Consider the following 8,566-nt stretch of genomic DNA (forward strand, 5'->3'; position numbering starts at 1 on the left):
TGAAGGTACCTTCAAAGATGACACGCAACTGATCAACCAAATGGAAACAGAGATCAACAAATGGGACTATATTAAACTAAGAAGCTTCTGCAACAGAAAAGATACAGTGACCAGAATACAAAGACAATCTACAGAATGGGAAAGGATATTCCCCCAATACCCATCCGATAAGGCGTTGATATCAAGGGTATATAAGGCACTGGTTGAACTCTACAAGAAGAAATCATCCAACCCCATCGGAAAATGGGGCGAAGAAATGAAGAGAAACTTTCCCAAGGAAGAGATACAAATGGCCAAAAAGCACAGGAAAAAATGCTCTTCATCACTAATCATCAGGGAGATACAGATCAAAAGAACCATGAGAAAAAAAAAAAAGAAGAAGAACCATGAGATACCAGCTCACACCACAGAGACTGGCACACATCCAAAAGAACAAAAGCAACCACTGTTGGAGAGGATGTGGGGAGAAAGGGACCCTTCTACACTGCTGGTGGGAATGCCGACTGGTTCAGCCCTTCTGCAAAACAATATGGACGCTTCTCAAAAAATTAGAAATTGAGCTCCCATTTGACCCAGCAATACCACTGCTGGGAATATATCCCGGAGAAGCAAAAAAGTAGAGTCGAAATGACATCTGCACTTATATGTTCATCGCAGCACTGTTTACAATAGCCAGAATCTGGAAAAAACCCAAGTGCCTGAGAACAGATGACTGGTTAAAGAAACTTTGGTACATCTATACAATAGAATACTATGCAGCTGTTAGAAAAGATGAAGTCATGAACTTTGCATTTAAGTGGATCAACATGGAAAGTTTCACGCTAAGTAAATGAGTCAGAAGGAGAGAGACAGACATAGAAAGATTGCACTCATCTGTGGAATATCAAATAACAGAGTCGGAGACTAACACCCAAGAATAGTAGAAATAAGTACTAGGAGGTTGGCTCCATGGCTCGGAAGCTGGCCTCAGAGCATGCTGGGGGAAAAGACAGCTCAGATACAGAAGGATACACCAAGTAAAATGTGGTTGGAAATCCCGCGTGGGAAGGGAGATGCATGCTGAAAGTAGACTAGAGACTGACCACGATGGCCACTCAATACCCATACTGCAAACCAAAACACCCAAAAGGAGAGAGAAAACAAAAGGGAATAACCTGCCACAGAGGCGGGGCAGGGGGAATGGGATGGATGGGTGTGGGTGGGGTGGGTGGGATGGATACTGAGTTCATTGATAGTGGAGTTTGGACACTGGTGGAGGGCTGGGTTCTCGGACACTGTGTGAGGGAGACACAAGCACGAAAATGTGTAAATCTGTAACTGTACCCTCACGGTGATTCACTAATTAAAAATAAATATATTAAATTTAAAAAATAAATTTAAAAAAAATCATCCAGCGAGTGTTTACCCATTAATTTAGCACTCTGAATTGCCTTTTGGCAATCTGCTGTAGCATTTTCCACCGCTAAAGATAGCATAAGCATTTCACGAAGGCCTTCATCAGGCATAGCCTTTTCAAGAGATTCCTGGAGTCTGGCAATGAAATCTGTGTAAAGTTCATTTACCTCCTGAAAGATTTTTGTGAATGACATAGTACATTTTGCAGAGGTCTCAAGATGTTTGCCTCCAAACGGACTTGTTTTTCCACTAAAGCCCACTTGCCAGTGCCTAAAATCTGTTTCACAGTGATGTCAACATGTTTTGGTGTTTTAATTCTAGCAAATTTCTCAGCCTCTCCTTTCCACCAAGATTTAAATTGTACATATTGAGAACTTTCTAACACTGCCTTTGCAAGAGTTTGCCAATCAAGCGGAATTAGAGTGTTAGCTTCTGCAAAATTTTCCAGAAGGGCTAGCACATAGTTAGAAGTAACACCCTAGGTGGTCACAGCTTGCTTAAGCGAGGAAAGAAACTTAAAAGGAACAGGCTCATATTCCCCTGCCTGTCTTTTTCTTTGCACATCAGGATTGCAAACGACTGGAAAAGCTATAAACTGAGCAGGCTGTTGGCTCAGTTTTGCCTGATATAAAGGAGCTTCAGGAGTAAGTTTAGAATGGCAACACAGAGATTCCTCTTCCTTATTCTTATATAAGCGAGGAGAAAGAACTGCCAAAGGGTCAGGATCAGTGATACCCTCTAAAGCAGACATTATCCTTCTTTCAGAAGGGTGGTGCACCTCAAGGTACTTCATTGGTCTAATTTATCTAATATTTTATTAACTTTTCTCAATTCTTGGGAGTTTACAAGCTCTTTTAAAACCAAATTCTCTACGTCTGACTCGAAGCTGTCAGACTCAGACCGGCAAGTGAACCACCAATTTGATATGAATCACCAAATAATATAGATGCTGTTGACATAACACAAAATTTAGGCTGAATCAACGGTTCTTCCTACTCTTCTCCTCTAACACAGGAGTGTCTCTGTAATTTGCTTTAAAATTTGACGAATCAGTCGAGAGAGCCATATGAGAAGACAAAAGAGAAGGCTCCTCAGACTCAAAGTCAAACTGTGAAAAATTCAGGGCAGCAGCAACACAATTGCACGCGCTCCATTCATTTGCTGAGATCAATTCTCTATTTTTTTGTTCAAGACGCGATTCTTTCCCTACTTTTGTCCAGAGTTCCAAATTAAGTTGTTCTCTACTTTTTTGGCTTAAACCAATGACAATATCTTTGTACCCTCTCAAGGAGGCATTGCATTATCTGTTCCTTCAGAGGCAGACCAGCTGCTTTTGTTAGAAAGTTCAGGGTGTCAATATAGGCATCCTGCTGCGAAGTTACAGAATTACCCATCGCCTCTTTTTGTTTTTATTCCTTTTTTTCTTTCTCTTTTTCTTCTTTTCCCTTTCTCTCTATTTATCTATATTTTTTTCTTTCTCCCTTTCTTTTTCTTCCTTTACCTTTTTCTAGCTTTCTTTTTTTGTCTTCTCCCTTTCTTTCTCCCTCTTTCTGAAAGAAGTCTTTTCTTTTTTCTTTTCTTTTCCTGTCTTTTCTTCTCCCTTTCTCTTTCTTTTTAACTTTATTTCTTTATCCATTTCCTTTTCTTCTTCTTTCTTTCTCTTTTTCTTCTTCACCCTTTCTTTCTTTTCTTCTTTTCCTTCTCTCTATATTTCTTTCTCCCTTTCTCTTTTTCTCCATCTCCCTTTCTTTCTTCCTATCATTTTCTCTGCTTTTTTCTCTTTTTCTTCTTTCTTTCTTCCTTTCTTCCTTCCTTTCTTTCTTTCTTTTCTTTCTTTCTTTCTTTCTTTCTTTCTTTCTCCTTTTCCCTCTTTCTATATTTCTTTCTCCCTCTCTTTCTCTTTTTCTTCATCTCCCTTTCTTTATTCCTATCATTATTTTCTCCACTTTTTTCTTTCTTTCTTTCTTTCTTTCTTTCTTTCTTTCTTTTCTTTCTTTCTTTCCTTTCTTACTGTCTTTTCTTTCTTCCTGTCTTTCTTCTTTCCTTTCTCTTTTCTCGTTTCCCTCTCTTTTTTCTTCTCCCTTTCTATTTATCTTTCTTTCTTCCTTTCTATTTTTTTCTTCCCTTCCTTCCTTCCTTCCTTCCTTCCTTCCTTCCTTCCTTCCTTCCTTCCTTCCTTCCTTCCTTCCTTCCCTCCCTCCCTCCCTCCCTCCCTCCTTCCTTTCTTTCTTTCTGTCTTTCGTTCTGTCTTTCTCTTTTTCTTCTTCTCCCTTTCCTTATTTCTTCTCACGTTGGGACCAGGGGTTGCGCTAAGGTTTGGTTAGGCGGTCTGAGGCACTGAGCTAGGCACGCGAAAGAAATAATTTATGGAGGATCCCAAAGTATCTCTGGTGTTGTGACCCAGAGCAGCCTGTTCAGCCCCTTTTATTAACTAGTTTATCATCCTAACCAATAATATTCAGCCACATACGCAGAATATGCAAATTAACTTAGCCAACAGAAACAGAATCAAACTCAGTTACCTAAACAGAAAAACATAGTTACAGTAACAGAAAAACAATTTTTACATCCAAGCCTAGCTAGGCCTGAGATATGTGAGCTGTTGTACACCAGCAAAAACTGTCTATACTAAGCTTTCTTGAACACGTTAAATTGACACTCCATATCAATCTGTACAGAAAAATAAATTACATGGCATAATTTGCCTATTACAAGACTTTGAGGAAGCTTTAAATACCGTTACTGACTCAGAGGACGCAGCTGGGACTGTGAAACGTGACTACAGCTGCCCTGCCTCATGCAGAGTGAGCTAACAGGACTATTCAAAACATTACAGGATCTTCTACATCCTAGAATTCATCCTCTGCCTATTACCCAGATACGGGCACATTCTAACTTGCCGGGGCCTGTGGCCCATGGGAATGATGTGGCTGATAAATCAATAGACACAGGTATCAAGGCTAGAAATTCTCATAAGATACATCATCAGAATGCTAAAGCCTTAAAACAAGGGAAATGGTGCAACAATGCCCTACATGCCAGGCCATCAGTACCCCTCATATGCCACTCGGGACTAACCCACGTGGATTAAAGCGCAATCAACTATGGCAGATGGGGGTAATTACCGTATCGGCATTTGGAAAACAGAAGTATGTCCATCAATCCACAGGTACTTTTACCCATTATCAATGGGCAACAGCACTAGCCTCTGAGCGTGCAGACTCAGTAATAACACACCTCCTAGAAGCCTTCGCCACATGGGTGTCCCTCAAACAATTAAAACTGATAATGCATCACTCATACCTCCTCAAAAGCATCATCGTTTTTTAAGGTATATAATACCTTAAATTTACTGAACTAAGACTAAATTTACTGAACTAAGACTGGATATATTGGAAATACTGCAGAAGAAAAAAATACTGGATATATTGGAAATACTGCAGAAGAACAAAAGCCAGAGTGTATATTGATTCCCCTTATGGGAAAATTATTGATTGGAGTCCTGCGGACTCAGACTGGGAAAAGGGAACAAACAAGGCCCTGAGCTGGGGACTAATACAAAGCCCCGGCACTTACCGAATCATAATTCACTTGAATAATGGTATAGTGTGGCGTGGAGGTGGCTTTGCGCCTCCTACACCCTTCCTTCCTGGGCATCAGGAACAAAATCATCTATGGAAATAGGGAATGCTCTTGGATTCATGACCGCCTGTAACTATGTTGGTGCAAAACATTCTTGATATTTTGATAGAAAGCTTACCCGCTATACACAGGCTTGCGTTCCATTGCCATATGTTATGCGTAAAGGAAAAATGAACGGGGACAGAGTAAAAGGGGTAATGCCCTGCACTGACTGTTCCATGTTCACTCCATCACCAACTCTGTGAGTCTTAAAGCAGAGGAAAGCATCTATTTCCTTAGAGCTCGTGCGGGTGTTTGGATGGCCCTGCGGCTGAACCGTTTATGGGAAGACAGTCTGGCTACCAACATTCTTCGTTGGCTGATTGCTCACCTGTCACAGGAAAAGATTAGCGGGCCTCCTGATTGCCCCTGTTGTGGGACTCATTGCCATCGCTGCTACCACGGCAACGACGGGAATCACAAAGCGGCAAGTGTCAGACTGCTGAATTCATCAAGAAATGCCTTGAGAACCCTGAAAGACCGTGGACTGCTCAAAGGCAAACTGATGCAGAATTACAGGAAGAACTGGCCGATGGGACACAAACTGTTACCCTGCTTGATGACCAGCTTTCAGCTTAAAAAGGCAGTTGGCTCTAAAATGTGACTGGAAAACCACATGCTTTAGCCAAAGCATGTGACATGTAACAAATCTGAATTTCCATGGGTAAAGGTTACAATGAATTTGTTAAGCCATCACAATGTGACCGACAAAATTATACAGCTGCAAAAAAAAAAACCATTCATTCTACATTTCAGAATCACTTGCAAACCTTGGGGTCTGATAGCATATGGGCCGGACTGTCTGATGGAATTTCTCAATTAAACCCTGTAAATCATATGCGAGGTCTTATGGGAAGCTCTACTGGCATGTTTATTCTCAAGATCCCGTTGTTGCTTTTACTTTGTGTAGCCCGTAGAAAGTTCCGAGAACAAAGTGGAATAGCCCAACAACATGCTGCTAACATCGCCATGATGGCTAAACTTGCTGCAGAACAGAAAGGGGAAATGTCGGAGCCTGACCGGAGTCATTAAGAAGTTCCAAAGACGCGGCCCTGCAAGCAAGGCCGGGTCATAGCTGCAACCAGCTAGGAACTCTGATTGAACTGGGCCGGGGTCAGCATGTCACAATGCAGCCACTCTCTGTTATAGACGGCCTGTGCTGTGCTACGCTTAGATGAGGTTAAACAAATCCTAATAGGTTACTGTGTAAGCCTGTCTAAATCTAGACAGAGAAAGAGGATGTGGAATGTATGGGAGTGGGATGTAAAGATTACGAGGTGGTCTGGCTTGCTTCATCAGGAGCTTTGTGCATCATTAGTTTACAAGATAACATGTACTTCGATGTGTTGGATCCTCTGTACTTTGACTTACTCTGAGGAATGCTAGCTGTTCTGATCATTAACCCATAAAAGGAGGTTACAGTTATGGATCAGTGCCGAATGGTCTGAGAGCTCGGCCCTCCGTGCTTAAACATTCCACACACCTCACTTGTCTCTGCGCCCCCAACTGATTGATCAATCCAACTAACCCTGGACCATGGTAGGAAGCTTGGCATTAAGTGGGGGTAGGGAGTACTGTTATGAGAGAAGGAACTACTATGAGAATAACTGGAAATGATAACTCTGGAGAAGACAGGAGGAAGGGAGGGAGGGGTGGGGTGAGTGGGACAGTTTGCTACAGAGGTTAGGTTGGGGAGGGGCAGAAAGAAACTGTGGATTGGTGGTGGGAAACGTACACTTGTGAAGGGAGGGTGGCGGAACATTGTATGACTGCAACCCAATTACGAAGAACTTGAGAACTAATGTGTATCTCATGGTGATTCAATATTTTAAAAAGGGCAGTGGTGGAGCTTCATGGGCATTTCAGTGATGGAGTAATGTAATAAATTTGTAGTAAAACCTCAACACCATAAACTAAACAACACTGTAACTTTATGACCCCAAGTAATTTTGTTTCTGTTTGTTTGGGGCCACACCCAGCTGTTCTCAGGACTTACTCCTGGCTCTGCACTCAGGAATTACTCCTCGAGGTGCTCAGACCCATATGGAACGCTGGGGAGAGACCCAGAGAGTGCAACCCTACTGGATGGACTATCTCTCCAGCACACAGGGTAAGTATTGTCATGTAACAAAAAGAAACAAATACTGAAAACAAGGGAAAGGTAGAGGGTCACATAAACCTTTGATTAGACGGTGAATAGTCATATGACTTTTGTTTTGTTTTTCTAAAATAGCATTTCTTTACTCACTTGTAAGAGGGCCTTAAAATAACCTTGTACAAACCCTTCAAGGTTAAATCCCTAAGAAGTAGTATATTCATTTACTAAGAAAAGCTGAGCAGGCAGTGACTGGGAGCTTCACTCACCCACTGACTCCAGGTGACTGTAGGTTTCCAGCATCACATCCCTGTACAGGCTCCTCTGCTCCCCGTCCAGGTGCTGCCACTCTTCCCAGGTGAAGTCCACGGCCACTTCCTCAAACAGCACCATGGCCTGTAGCGGTATATTTCTCTCAGTCAGCGGCAGACTATTCTAACCCTGGGGCCGGAACAATAGCAGAGTGTGCCGGTCATGTGCCTTGCATGTGGCCAACCCGGGTTTAGTCCCACATCCCAGATAGTCTCCCAACCCAACAGGAGTGATCCCTTGCTAAGTCACAGTTCCAAGCATTTTAGGTTCCACATTGGGTTTTCCCTTCTCCTCCCTAAGAGAGCTTAGGTTGACCGAACCACACCCACCACAGTGCTCCTGAGGCACACCCTACCTCATCAGGCCACTCCCAATCCTCTGTGTTTATCTTTACTCTCTCCTTTGTGCTCTGCTCCCCCTATCTGTTAGTCACAAGTGTCTCCATCAGAAGGATAACTTGTAAAGTCAAACCTTCTGAAGGTTCTGGATTTTGTACATGCCAGTGAAATACAGCTTTTCTCTTTCCTTTATGTCCTCTGCATACTTTGATTCTAGAGCAATGGCCTTTTGGTATCGACACAGGAAGACAGTTACGCTTTTGGGATAACATGGGAGTTAATTGACTCTGAATAATATTTACTCCTGGGCATTCATCCAGTTCACTTGATTTAAGGCTTAGTTGCCCTTAGATTGACCGCAGTGCCATACACCCAAAAGGCGGGTCCCAGAAGGGTCTTGGATGGACCCATGGCAAGCTGTAAGCTACCCTAGTTCAACACGGGACACCTCAGTGCCATAAGAAATATCATAAGTTAAGAGCATATTCACGGGACAAACTCTGACAAGACCCAAAAGCAGTAACTGAATAAGACCCTGCTGAAGTGAGGAAAAACTCACCTGGCCTGAGGACTGCAGTCTGGAAATATCGGGAGATGTCCGCAGGAAAAGACACCCTTTCCTATGAGTTCGAGTGACGATTCGAAGCTTAATCTAGGGTACAAATAAAAGTCCCTGACTCTTACTGTGTTTATCAGAAATGACTAGAAATATTAGTAAGAAGCACATTGAATAGGATTGTTTATG

General features: G+C 42.4%; 1 pseudogene; it reads right to left on the minus strand.

Annotated features, from left to right (window-relative positions):
• The window catches only part of LOC101537926 (peptidyl-prolyl cis-trans isomerase B-like), a 55,151-nt pseudogene extending 47,588 nt beyond the window's left edge, over positions 1–7,563 (minus strand).
• Positions 7,564–8,566: the final 1,003 nt, after the last annotated feature.

Source organism: Sorex araneus, chromosome 3 (assembly GCF_027595985.1).
Source record: "Sorex araneus isolate mSorAra2 chromosome 3, mSorAra2.pri, whole genome shotgun sequence".
Classification (NCBI taxonomy): domain Eukaryota; kingdom Metazoa; phylum Chordata; class Mammalia; order Eulipotyphla; family Soricidae; genus Sorex; species Sorex araneus.